The following is a 15,226-nucleotide window of genomic DNA, read 5'->3' on the forward strand; positions in this document are numbered from 1 at the left end:
TTAAGGGCAGTTCTCTTCAATGTTTTTGTCAATGACCTGGATACAGAAGTTGAGTGCACACTTAGTAAATTTGCTGATAGTAGTAAATTAGGAGGGGCTATTGATCCCCTCAAGAGTAGAGAGACCTTAAATGGAGATCTTGGTAGATCAGAGTACTGGGCAATTATCAACCATATGAAATTTAAAAAGGACAGATGCTGGATTCTGAACCTGGGAAAGTGTCATCCTGGATGTATATATAGACTTGCAGAGAAGAGGCTTGAATGCAGGTTTGCAGAAAGTGATCTGGTGGTTTTGTTTGACGAGCCAACAATGTGTCCAGGCAACCAAAAGGGCCAACCGTACCCTGGGGTGCATTAAGCACAGTATAGCTGCTTGAAAGAAGTGATTGTTCCGCTATACTCAACATTGGTGCAACCTCACTGCAAGTACTGTGTGCAGTTTTGGGATGAATAATATAACAAGGATATAAAAATATTAGAATATGTCCAAAGGAGGGCAACAAAGATGGTAAAAGGACTAGAGGACATGACATGAGGAGTGGTTGAGGATACTAGGTTTGTTCACCTTAGAGGAGACAGGAATGATCTCATTGCCGTCTACAGCTTCCTCATGAGGAGCAGAGATGGAGGTGCTGATCTCTTCTCTCTGATTTCTGTTGACAGGGCATGAGGGAATGGCCTAAAGCTACATTAGGGGAAGTTAACAATTGGATATTAGGAAAAAGTTCTTCACAGAGAGAATGGTCAATCACTGTAACAAGCTCCCCAGGGAAGTGGTCATGACACCAAGCCTGTCAGTGTTCAAGTGATTTGCCAACACTCTTAGATATGTAGTTTAACTTTTATGTTGCCCTGTGTAGACTCAGGAGTTGGACTCAATGATCCTCATGGATCCCTTCCAACTCAGGCTATTCTATGATTCTATATGTTCTGTTTTAGCCATTTTTCACATAAAAGTCATATACTCGGTTCTATTTACATCTGAAACAGAACTACTGTAGCAACAGCTACACATAGTTACATCTCATACTTGAACTAATAATCTTGAACTAATAATCAAACTTTAATATATTTCTGGAAATTATTAAAGAAAATTCAGTATTTCCTATCAAGTCCAAAACCAATTTGGTAATATTTTACTTCTAAGATGAAAACAAATCTTGCAAAACAGTATTTTTGTAAAAACTCTTTTATTGTCTCTTCTTTATTTAACCCTCTTTGCCATAAAAGGGCATGTTATAAAAAAAAAAAAAAAAGTCGACATATTGATAAAAATAAGCATGGATGTTATGATTTATGAAAAAATCAAGCATAAGGCTAATATAACTTAAAAATGTTGTTGGTACTCTGTGTACCTTCTTTTTGCATTTTCAGATGTAAAAAAAAGCACAGTAATAGAATGTTTCTGCTCTGAGGAAAAGCAAGAAGTACTGGAAATGTACTCGTGATATTACTTCATCTCACAAGATTGCTATTTCACTTCTGCATAAGTTACACATGATTGGATAAGAAACGAAGAGTCTATGTACTTCTATCATTAATAATACCAACTCAGTATAGTATTGTCTTTTGAAAAGAACAGAATATCATGGGAGAGAATGTAAGAGGAACACCAAGTGACCTGCAAATTTATCCGAACACACAAATTTTAAGCCCTCCATAGCTGTTAACTTTTTTTTTTAACAACATGGTCCATTTACAAGAGGATGAAAAATGTTGTCCCATGTCAGTCCAGGCTCTTAACAATGCTTTGTGGCAAAATTTAATATGCTATGTGAAGAATAAACATTATCTTTTGTATCTCTTCTCATACTGCAACTTTTATCTTTTTTCTTTCTTCATTTTGCAAGAAAGTGGTAGTCACATCTCTGACTTCTTCACACAGGATTATAAAGAAATTCAGTATCTCCTGTTACCAGTGTAGTAAACATTTGAAGAACCTCTTCAGTCATGTTGCTGTTTCTTCCTCTTCTGAAAAGCTCTCCGTCTCGTGACAGTGCAAACTGAGCTGACAGTGAGCTCCAGATGGAGGGAGAGCTGATTCTGCCAGTTTTACGCCAAGACAGATCTCCCTGTCAAGAACTTTAAAAACACCTTCACTTTACTTTTGACTTTATGTTGCCACAGTTCCTATAAGTGGAAGCACAAGAACAAACTTACACTCACAGATTCATCAGTTCTAAGAGGTACCACCATGTGGTAAAACTATCCTCTAGTATGAATACCAATTGCAAGTGCAGTATATTGACCAGAGAAGTTGTGGAGTCTCCATACTAGAGATATTTAAAACCTAACTAGACATAGCTCTAAGCAACCCACTCTAGTTGTACTTGCTTCGTGCAAGGGCGTTGGACTAGATGATTTCAAGGTATTTCTTCCACCCTCAGCTGTTCTGGGATTCTGTGATATTACTCGTTTCACAGATTTCACAGGTGCATGCATTTTTGGCAGTACAATATTGAAACTGCACAATTTCAATGGAAATGGAATAACACATTTATTTAAGTTAAGCCACCAAAAATCTTCAAAGTCCTAAGGATGGCAAATTTTTGTTTTTGATTGAGAATCCTTTAAGATTCAGTGGTTTCTTACGGTGAAGTGATTTTAAAACAGTGGCCTTTAGCACAATGTTTGTTTCACAGTGAAAATGTCAAATAGGTACTAGAAATACTTTTCAGTATTCTATTCAGCAAACTGGGTTGTCAGTGTATCTCAGAAATGGACAACACATTGGTAAATCAAAGTCTGTTATTAACAACAGACGAAAAGGAAGAAAAGAAGGAGATGCTTATAAGAAAGCAATGACCGAAATGTTAAGTAGCAATCATTTTCTCATTCTGTTTTGTTTTGTTTTTCTCAAAAGATCATTTTCAGTAAATGCAGACTAGAAATAGCAAGGATAGAAGCAGTTCAAGATTCTCTGCAATGCCATTTCTATGTGCATGTCAAGACTTCAGACATCAAAACTTCCTTTCCTTTGTAATATTCATGAATCTTTTTCCCATTTTCAAAAAGTGTATAGCATGGAGTTACTAGACCTACCTAATTAATCCTCATGTTGTGTCTAAAAGGAATGTCTGAAAATAAAATGAAGTGCATTGGTTACTCATACTATGTTAACAAGTTCTGTAGAGACACACATAAATAAGTAAAGTGGTAAGAATAAATTTGTGAACTTTTTGTATGGTTGCTTTACATTCTAAAACTCACTTAAGACTCCTCCTTTGTTTCTTTAAGATCCTATTAAGCCACTCAAGTTTAAATTCACCTATCCTTCAAAAAAACAACCAACCATGCATATAAATTATTTCAGCTGAAAAAAAAAATACTTTTAACATGCAGGTGAAATAAAAAGCAATGATGTATGTAACTGAATTTTCTTTTAAAAAAATGGATATAACTCAAAAGTCATTATTCTTTTTTATGTTTATTATTACTCAGATAAGTAATAAATTACATTTGTTCAGAACATTTCATTTTCCAGGCATTTCAACAACTCATTTTATTTTTAGAATCTATTTGCTACTTAAAGAATAGTTTAATTTTTCAAGCAAGAGATACATTTCTGAGGCTAACAAAAAAACCCCAATCTTTCCAATTTTAGGACCATAGTTTGCCTCTAAGAGTTTCTAGTAGCTTTATTAAAGCAAGTACCCATTTCATAAAAGTAGTACCAAATCTATAAATCAAAAGTAACATACATTATTAATTTCTGATCATCATGCTATTAACATTCTTGAAGAATATGTCATGTAGTAATGTGTGTTCTTCATGCACGCTTATACATACGTGGAACAGATCTTTTACTGTATTTAGCAGAGACCGATGCAGCTGGGGCAGAACAGGAATACTGGCACCTTTTTTCAAACCATTTCTGATCTAGACGATTTAGTACAGTCTCAGGACTTCCTTGTGTTTTGCTGCTAGTGCATGATTCCTGGTTGAGGGAAGCAATTAGGAAGATTAAAGAATCTGTCAAGTACCAATGTCCTTGTGAATAGATAAAAAAAAATAAAAATGGCATAATCAGATCCTGTGATCCTTTTTTACCTCCTGTACACACATAGTCTTTACTTACATTCCCTTCCTTTATTCATGTCCTCACGCATATCCACTTTCTCCAGACCACACGTACAGGCATATACAGGCACAGGCAGACTCCATCCTGAACCTATTCCTTTTCCAAATTGTGGCGTATTCCCACACCCACACACACCACCACACATATACACATCCAGATGTATCATCAGCTCAATATATTTAAATCAAAAGAAAGGAAAAGGAAGTTGGCATGAGTAGCAATACAAGTCTAACCACTTTACAAAGACACTGATATGGAATTACTTATGCTGTCTACGTCTATGATAGCTTAAATTCAACACGATGCTTCGCAGTGAATAATAAAGGAATTAATAACTGTTCACCACTTAAAAAAGTATTGCCAGTAGATAACAAAAGTTTATAAATTATTAAATTCTTTGGTATTCGGTATACTTGGAGCAATCATGGTGAACTCTGTTTTTAGTGAGAATGTAAAGTAACATGAAATTGCATAATAATTTCCACATACTTCAGCACTAGTAAATGTCCAAAATGTTGTTTTTTTTCAGGGGAAGGGAAGGGAAGGGAAGGGAAGGGAAGGGAAGGGGGGGAGGGGAGGGTATATACTTCAAGATCCATCCCAGGATAGTGTCTGGTAAACATGTAAAAAATGAGCTTACAGTAGTTAAAAGCTATGCGAAACAGCTGGGGTTTTAAACGTATTTGATACCCACCTTTGAAGAGACAGTATTACGGACAGGCTGGTAATGGAATCTGGAGTAATGTCTAGTGCATTACATCATCAATCTAAACCTAAACAAAACAAAGGAAAAAAAAACCACTGCAAAACAAAGAGGAAAGGGGGGCAGGCAAAGAAAGAAAAGAAAAATGTAATCTCTAATAAAAATGATGGAGTGGACAAGACTGTGTTTTGAAACAGAGCAAGCAAGGAAAACAGAAACGTTCAGATTCCTCAGAAAGGAAAAGCAGAAATGTTTAAAGAGGGGAGACAAAAAAAAAAAAAAAAAAGACAAATACAAATTTGAAGCAAGATTCTTATGAAAACAAAAATATTACATCTATTTACTGCAGAAAAGGCATAAAGGAGAACAGATAAAGACCTGTAGTGACTGCCTCAAGAACAAATACAAGAACAAAAATGTAGAAAGATAAAATGTGCTGTCTCCTTGTATTAGAAAATACGTTTTCTTTACAAAAAAAAAAGAAATAATTTTATTTTATTTATTTATTTCTCATTTAATGTGATCTTATGGGTTCGAAAGCAATCCTGTTTCAAGGCCCACTGAAATCAGCTTTGTCTCCTAGACTTTTCAGATGGAAGCTTCATTTCTCTCCATTTATAGTACACTTGCCTACGTATTCTTTAGTATGGATGGTATGGCTACACTTAATGGAAAATGAAGTTTTGTGTCCATATATTGTTATCAACACAACATATAAATTTAGTGGGATCAAAAGACAGAGAAGTAGATATGCTGGACACTTTCCGATTTCTATTATTTCAGCTTAGCAACACAGTACTTTCAATAGTGGTGGATCCCCAAAAGAATGCATTTTTATCTCTACATCACAGAGAAGAATTAGATCCAACACAAAATTTACCTTAATTTTAGCTGGGTTTTTTTTTCAAATTATTTGCATACTTCAGCTTCTCAGTGAACTTATGTTTCACGTTTTCTGTCCTTTCAAAATTCTCAGTCCAAGTGATCCCATAGAGTTTCCCCTTAAACGCTCAACCTTTGCAACCCTTAATAGTTGAAATCATTCACATTTAAAAGCTTTTTATAAGCAAAAATGATGTTCCACACATCAGTAATATCAGCTGATATCAGTATCTGTTGGAAATTTACACAAATTTATTTACAGACCCTTGCTCTAGTGTTTGGTAAATATATATGGATTGCAATTCAATGCAAAGTTTCACAACATGCACATTACCAGTCAATATCTATAATTAGCAAAACTTAAAGAGATAGTACTCCTACAGGATACTTTGGGTTTTGCTACAGAGGCAGAAAATAGGGAAAAAACAGCATTTTGTGTTCCATAAGTTAAAAAACCAAAACAAATCAAAACACAAACCACAAAAATCTGAATGCAGAAGGCTGGCAACAGTATTTATCTGATAAAATAAGACAAAACTGAGAGATTTGGCTTTCATATGCATTAAAAATAAAGGTGGATAACAGAACATCCAAATTATTAATTAAAAACATGAAGTACCATCTGTTTGTTATCCTCTATAAGCAACAGAGAAAAGACATGTGCATCATGTTACATGTGGAAACAGTTTCTATAAGTATATTATGCTTCTGTAGAGTCCGGGCCACCCTGAAGTCCATTGCTTCAGAATGCTTGAGCAGCACCAGTACTACAAACCAGTGTTTTAAAGGAACCTGCCTGACTATAAATTAGTGTTTCCTTCTAGTAGTAATGCACCAGATAGAAAAATACTTCTTCTTACATTCCTGTTACACAGTCTTTGAATCCACACACATTGGAATGAAAGAAATTAGCCATTCATTTACCATCAAAAGCAATTGGGCATGAAAGAACGGATAATAGGAATCTTGGATTCAACTCACAGTTGCAGAGCCAATAGGAAAGAGATGGAGTGATGCTTATTTATTCATTATATACTAAAGCAATAAATGACTACCTATTTGGAGACAACAGATGGGGGTGTTAAAAGGAGAGTGTATAGCATATGTGAACTCCAAGTATTCCAAATACTGTTACATCTTTGGATGAAGCACAAAATGTTAGTCAAGGCTTTCTATACAATCGTCTTCTCAGTCATTTTTATGAACGCACGAACCTAGCCTTACAGACAGACTTAACAGAAAGTGAGACGCCATCATTTCACTCTTACTTTTAATAAAACCATTTACCGCACAAATATTGCTCATTATCACATGTTGTGTCACAGGACAAATGAGATGTTCTTTGGCAGCTTACAGAAAACCTTCCAAATATACTCTGTCCTACTGTTACTTTTATTTTCTCTTTTTAAATTACTGTAATATTCTTGACTTTTGTCCAAAATTCAATAGCTATGGTGATTATTTCCATGTTTGTGTTATAAAATGTAGGTATAACTGTAGAACAGTTTTCTGTTTGTTACATCTGGTACTATTCATTTAACACCTAATCTTGAAGCCTCACAAAGCTATTTTATAATTCTCTCAGTACTGGAAAAAACAGCTGGTTTAATTTTTTATTACTAATTATCTATTTATTTTGATATCGTTTTAGAAGTAATTTTGAGTCACTGAATAGATAAGTTATTTTCCAGATTTATGATGGGAAAAATATCTATTACTTTTACATTTGATTCTGACTGCAAGAAAATAATAAAGAATTACTGCTGCCATAACTTTCATTAAGGTTTTGCTACTATCGCCTGCAAAACTGTAGAACACTTTATATATTTACGATCAGAATTTTTCTGATTCTTGGAAGGCAGAATGAGGATAAAAGCCATAAGATTCTTAAGTCTTAAAGAAAATAGCATATTATATGCTTTAGATTTGGATATGTAGAGAGACCCCTTTAAAGGTTCTATAACGAAAATTACCAAGGATTCTATCTCAGGGGAGGGTTTAGCCATTCCAGATAGGACTAACAAATAAATGCTGTGAATACTATTAATATCTAATTGTTCCTGCGTGGACAAACTAACAGAACTCTCAACGAAGTAGCAATTAAACAAGTGATAATGCTGTTAATGCTGTTACAAACACAATGCAGTAATTAATGCACATCCTTTTTCCAGGATATGTTTGCATGCTCTCTGTCTATGGATTCATAGCCTTTTTTAATAAATGTGGCTATTACTGAAGGCTTTTTGAACCTCACTAATACATGGAGATATATAGATAAATATTGCAAATATCCATTGAAATAATTCAGTTTCAGATTCACGCACACGTAAATGCACTGAAATGTAGCAGAGTAGCTCACTCTGCATATTGAATGCACAGCCATTCATGAGGGGCAATAGGCATTTTATAGGTAACATTGACCTAGTGAGGTCTGCATTAAACATTCCCATTTAAAATTCTGCTCTTCCAAATCTATTTCACTCTTTAGGAATCATATATTTCACAATTGCCAGTAAATACAGTTCCTATAAAAGAGAGGTTGAAATCTGTCAGTGTCCAACACAAAGCCTAGCTCCCAGATTCAGCTATTACATATTTATTCCCACTTATTCTACCTCTAATCGCATTCTAATTCTACCTTTATCCCCAGTTTGTAGTCTTCAGCCCCTGCAACATGGCATAATGCCACAAAATGTGGTCTGCAGCTAATGCACAGAACCACTAACTTTTTTTTTTAACCAAGTTCAATGGTAAGTGCAAAAAACATTCTGCAAAAATATTTTAGGGAAAAATCACTTGTCTAGGAAGTAAAGAAATCACTTTTCTTAGTCGGCTTTTATACTTGTGTATACAGATAAGATATTGTATCCTAAGTCTTTAGCCCTCTTTAGTAAGTGAACTTGGAAGACTGTTTGACTATTTCTGTGGGAAAGACAATCTGAGTAGGAAGTTACACTTTACCAACAGATACTCAGTTCATCTGGAATCCTCATTGACAATCTTCAGAGCAGGATCTTCTCATCTGAAAAACATGGCCATCTAAATGCAGCAACTCATTGACTATTTTAAATAAAAATTAGTCACAAATATAAAAACTAGGCCTGTGAGGGTGTTTTATATTCTTAAATTATCCATATTATTTTAAAATGACACCCTAATGCTTTCAAAACTTTCCAAAACTCCACACTGCTTTGTGGATATCACCTTTTTTTCTTAATCCTTTTTTTTTTTTTTTTTTTTAATAAAGAAATTGTTCCCAGCAAGGCATTCTGAAATTAGGTGCTTGTTTTGGCGGGAGAGACAGGAAAGGAAGGCAGTAAAATTGCTACTGAAATTTGTATGAACTATGTCATCTGCAATATGTAGCAGTTATTTTCGTATACATAGGGACATTAAAGTAAATCTAAAGTCTGTCCATATGCTTTATCATTATGTACCACTTAAAAGGGAAATTTGAATTGAGCACATTAAATGCACAACATGTCCCACGTAAAAGTTTCAAAGAAAATGCTGACAATTATCTATATAACAATCTCTTTTTTTCCCCACTACAAAGGAAGCCCTATGTCACCCAACCATCTCATTCCTTTTGACCCCGTTTCATTGTAGGAAATTGACTCCATTTTTGCAATACACCTGAAAGAGTGGGCCATTTAGTGATTTGGCAGAAAAATAAATGAAAGCTTCTGCAGTTCATAAGATAATACTTTTATGATTTCATTGAAGTTACCTCATAAATATAATGATAAACAGAAGGCTTTGCTATTTTTCTAGAAGGAATAAATTAAAAAAAAAAAAAAAAAGAATAATTTCCCTTGTGGTTTTGCTGCACCATATGGATTTTTTCTTGGAATATTTTTAGCGGGCTAAAAAATTGACTGCATATCATTTACTCACAGACATCTAAGATACCCTGTCACTACACAACTCTTCAGAGTTCTGTACAGCACAGCTACAGTGACTGTAAGCATGATTATATTTTTGATGGTAGGTACCTGACAGGTACCACTGTCTGTCAGGGCTAGATTGTGGTTTCTTTCCACCTCCTTGTAAAGAAACAAGGGCTTAAAACACAGTCCAGATATTTGCATTATAATATTTAATAATAATTATTAAGTCCAAATACAGGAAGGAAGTGGCAGAAGCAGATAAGGATGTTTGTTGGATCATGTACTGAGTCTTTTTAAAGTTCATATATAAAGATTTAATACCTTACAGTTTTAATCAAGGTTTGTTCAAATACATATTAATAATACCTTTTTGCAAATGGTTTGTATCGTTGTATTTATTCATTAATAAAATGCCTATTACTGACACTGGCAGACAGCTATGAAGATCAAAATTCAAGTACGTGCCTACTGGTCAAGCACCCTCTGAAATCTATGATCCACTGCAATTTTGTACTGGACAAAGGTGTATGGTGCATTATGGGGAACATATAGGTGCAGATATATTGTGAGAGAAGTATATAGCAATATAGAACAATAGAGAACTGCAGTGTAGCACTGTATGAACTCAAAATGAAATGTCACCACCTCACAACCAAAGCAGCTTTTACTGTATACTGTTCTTTGACAAGTTCCAATTTTTCAACTCAATTAGGTACAAAACCCAAGCGTTGAAATAGCAGAATTTCCCCATGGAACAGTAATTTCAATTTTTGCTCAGCTCTACTTAATATTACCTCAGCAACCTTCCTTTTTGCCTGTTATACAGGTTTGTCTGCATTACCAGTGGGAAAGCATCCTTCATTTATGAGGTGGGAAAGCAACCTCTGCAGAGCCATTACTTCCCCTTTCCATAATGGTGTGAAGAAAGTAGGCTGAGCCTTGATATTATTTCTTTACCCAAGAATGTAACTGCACTAACACAGTGGCACCTGGCCATATAATCGCATGAAGTATAGAGCTGTTGTATTACAGTCTATTCTACCCAGAGGTGATGGCAGAAGGTAGATCGTGGCTGAATTACAATCTGCGTCTGGGGCACTGCAAAAAAAAAAATCATATACTCTTTGCTCTTTCTATGTGCCATTGGCGCAGTATTTGTACAAAGTCACAGTTTAGTTATTAGCTATAGCCGTTGCAAAGACTATGGTCTAGCAACATATCAACTGAATAATTGCTTGGCTAGGATAGCAATGCCATTAGGTTCAACAAAATTGTGGTTGTACCCTAGGACTGAAATGAAATTTTCTTTTTGAAATGTGATGATGTCTCTACAGAGGAAATAAAATACAAATCATCTGCAGTTCCAGAAAATTTCAGATCTACTGGATCTTCAGTGTAACATCTTTTTAATCTACTAAATTATAGTTTCTTAGAAAGTCTACAGATATTCTTTATTATTTATTTTCTCAGAAAAATATTTTAAAGAGTAATAAAATTATTCTGTGAAGATACACTTCAACATTCATTGACCTGAATGGCTTTACCGTAATGCAAGCCAATATATTCGTATTGCAGATTTCTGTATTATATCATTTGACATCTCCCATGTTAAAGCTGAAAATTAGAAGGAAACGACTTTTTGATATTCACTGTATGTTGCCTTTAAGGGGAAATTTAAGATATCAATTCATGAACATAAGAGTGTTTTCTTCTCTCTGAAATTACACTGAAGTTAGCAGGACTGTCCCAGGACAGTGCTGCTGTTCAAATTATGGACATTGTATTCCAGCCCTAACATGTCTGTTTATTACCTGTATGCATATGAATGTAGTATGGAAAAATAATTAGCTAAGATGTTAAGAATAACTTTCTAACCAGGTTCACCTTAATAAAATTTTTGCATTCACAAAAGAGTTTGGCTTACCCATCCACTTAATCATGTTTTAAAATTATTTGTTAACCTATGAATGAATCAAAATTCATCTTCTTTTATTATCACGCTAACTAACTGAAGAGGTGCATATGCCAGGTATGATTAGGTACAGCCACATGTAAGCTCATAAAACAGTCATCATTCCTCTTTCCCACTTTCCCTGCTTTCTAAAAAAAAGAGGAATCTCATAGCAAACTAAGAATATCATTTAATGAGAACTGAAAAACCTGAACTTCTGTTTGATCTGCCTAGCTACGGAAATAAAAGTTAGTGACACTAATCTTTGCACCAGGATTCAAAGTTTTCAGGTACGTAATGTTCATTGGCATTTCAGCCAAAGCTCTGTGATCTACGATCTATGACATGGTAATGCTATATCAAAAAAAAGATAATTAGGTCTTTTAAGAGATGATATGAAAAACAACCGTGAAAAGAATTTGTACAGTGGATTACAGTGCTTATATTATAAGGATTCTCCTGGACTGACACAGGTGTAATGAAGGATTAAACTCAGTCAATCATACTTACTTATTTATTTCTGCCAAAATAATTTTAATCTATATGATCAATTTTTTTTTGTCAGTAACTTATTCATGGCTTAACACCTTCCTGTGTATTAACTTAAGAAGTTACAAATGGAGCCTGTTGGTTTTCACGTTAGGCCACACAGCTCCAGAAAGGACATTTGCTCAGAAAAGTAGAACAACTTCAACAGTCTTCTCTTGGCTACCTCACTATTTGTCTCACCTGGAAGAGAAAGAAAAGTGACTGTATTGATCTTGGACATAATAAAAGCTTGATTTTCCTTAAACCTTTGGAAAATTGGACTTATGATACTGTCTACTAATGAAAGCAGAATCAGCTGCTATTATACTGCTCTCATTAGAGCCAATAGCATAACAACATTTCCATTTATGTTTTGAAATAAAAGTTGAATACAGTAGAATAAATTTTAGTCTTATGAAATTTTAGGCTTAAATGTCTTAGTTAAGAAAAGTACTTATGTGCCATGGGTGTCTGAGATGTACGCAATAGTAGCCTCATTTACTTTTATTTTTTTTATATTTCTGAAAGAATTTAGTTTGATGTCCTGACTCAGCCTATTGAAAAAGATTTCCCCTTTTACATGGATTTCCTATTTGCCTTATGAGCACATATGTGCAACTATTTGCTACAAAAAGTACTTATTTTGGCAAACAGACTTCTTTCTTAAGGTTCCTACTCTTTAGATCTTTTCGCAGTCTTATGGCATGGCTTATCATACGTGCCATGCCCTTCATCCCAGTTCATCACTTATTATGTATAGGTGCTTTTCTTTCATTTCAAAACTAACTTGGACTTTCTCATATAAACTTCTGATAGTGTATTACTGTCTCATATATACAATTCTTCCCACCCAGCTCAGACATGCAGATGTCTGAATCTGGCCTTGTAATTTAGTAATTTAGAAAACATAGAGAAACGATTTCTGTATAGTTCGATGCATCTGATCTATTTTAGGCCTTATAAGTGAGAGGAATCAGCCCCTAAAAACACAAACCTAACTATCTTAAATGTAGATCCTTAGACCATTGACAGTTCAGTTAAGCAAGCTAAAGTTTTCCCATGATGCTTATTGACATATTCAACCCACTATACTTGGCTTAAATCTAAAACTAGGAAAGACATCATTAGATGTAAGACTGAACTCTACTGTTTCAAAAGAACTAGTCCATTCTCTGTTATCTGAATAAGAATTCATTATTATAGCACATAATTTAATGATTACATAATCAGTTGTTTGGCTGTCTCTCTCACTGAAGTATTTCCTTTTGTACTTTTCCTATAAACAGTAATAATATTTAAAATTGTTTATTGTTCACAAATATTCACATATGTTAATGACCCATCAAATGCAGTAAGAATATCAGATTGTTAGCTGTCACCTAAATTCTATGGGACCTGATAAGACATTGACAACTATTCATATACAGGAAAGTGTCATGGTTCAAGCTGGGCTAGCCACTAAAACGAATGACAGATGCTCTCTTCAACCTCTCTCCCCTTCAGAGAAGGGACAGACCGTCTCCTTTCAAAGGAGAGGAAAGAAAATGAAGGAAAGGAACTTACAAATGGAAAAGAAACTAAACTACTTTAATGAAATATTAATAATAAAATAAGAAAAGTAAAATATAATAAATTAATAAGAATATAATGAAATATATACAATATATATAAAACCTGTATTGAGCTCTCCGGATGATGATCACGTCACCGGCAGGCACTGGGAAAGTCCCAGACAGAGATGGATGAGACCTGGATTCCAGATCTGGATTCAGGAACAGACAGATTCAAAGGCAGATGAACAGACAGAGTCCTCCTTGGCTGCTGGCCATTGAAGAAGGGAGGGCTAACTCCTTTGATTCCTCAGCTTTTATACTGAGCATGAGGCAGATGGAATGGAATACCCTGCTGGTCAGTTTTGGGTCACCTGTCCTGTCCGCTCCTCCCCACAGGTGGGACCCCTCTACGCGTTTCCACTTCTGATCCTCTAACTTGGTGTACAACAAAGTTTGCTGGCATTGGTTGTTATAGGAATAAGTATAAGCAGGAGCCTTTCGGCATACTATGCCTTGATATTCACTGTAAACATCAGACCTTAACTGCTAGAAGTAGACACTGAAAAATATGCCGTTAATTTCAGAGAGTTAGAAGAGGCTTAACTGAAAAGTAAAATTACTGAAAAGAGAATTGGTTCTATTTTACTTCAAAGCAGGACAACACATTCATACAGGAGCAAAAAAGAAAGAAAGAAACTCACAACAACTGTTCATTAGACATGGGTAAAACCTGAAATACCCATGTGCAAGAAAAATAGAAATTTTTTAGTGTGAAAAATTTGTTTATTCCAATGAATTAGTTTCCTCCTCTGTGTGTTTCTAAACAGAACTCCACCAAAAAGTCTTTCTCCTTCTGAAATAAAGTTTTCCTCTACAGTTGGATAACCCTGGCAATGCAGGACGATGCACTTTTATGCCAAACATACACAAACACTGGCTTGAAGATAAGTGTGAAATGATCCCATTAATCTCCATGGAGCGTTAAATGTGAGGCCTATTAGCTAAATCTGCTTACCATTTTATTGCTGATCACCCTCCTTTAAATATACAGCTAAAGCTATCCATTTTGACTAAATGGCACTGTTAAGCTTAGAGTCAGAGCTATTGAAACAAAACTATAACACAAAACAAAACACAACAAAGCTATAAAAACCAAAAAAACATGCTGGGTGCAGAAAATTTTGTTGTCATCTTGGCCTTCAAATCTACTTTTTTTTGGGTGAACTTAAATTTTTTACTTAGTTGATTGTTGTTATTGTTGTTTTTTCCATGGAGAAACCATGAACTATTTACTTAGTAAATAATCTCAAAAGTTTTTCAGACACCCAATCTGTGAACATACTGAGGTTTAAATTGATGGTGGCTCTCCATGCTTTCAGTATATTATTTACCACATTGAAGAAGTCACTAATATATGGGGTTTGTTTTTTTTCAAAATGCTACTTATAGCAAGGAAAGAAAATTGTGGAGTGAAAATGAAGGACAAACTCAGATCATTCCTAAGAAAAGAACAAGACAAACGTAAGCTTAAGTCCTAAGGCAACAAACTACATATGTTCACCACATGAGCAGGAGACATGATTATGGTGGGTGTGAAAGCTATTCTGTATCCTTAATATAGACTTTGTCCACTTCC

Source organism: Charadrius vociferus, unplaced genomic scaffold (assembly GCF_000708025.1).
Source record: "Charadrius vociferus isolate BGI_N301 unplaced genomic scaffold, ASM70802v2 scaffold72, whole genome shotgun sequence".
Lineage (NCBI taxonomy): Eukaryota > Metazoa > Chordata > Aves > Charadriiformes > Charadriidae > Charadrius > Charadrius vociferus.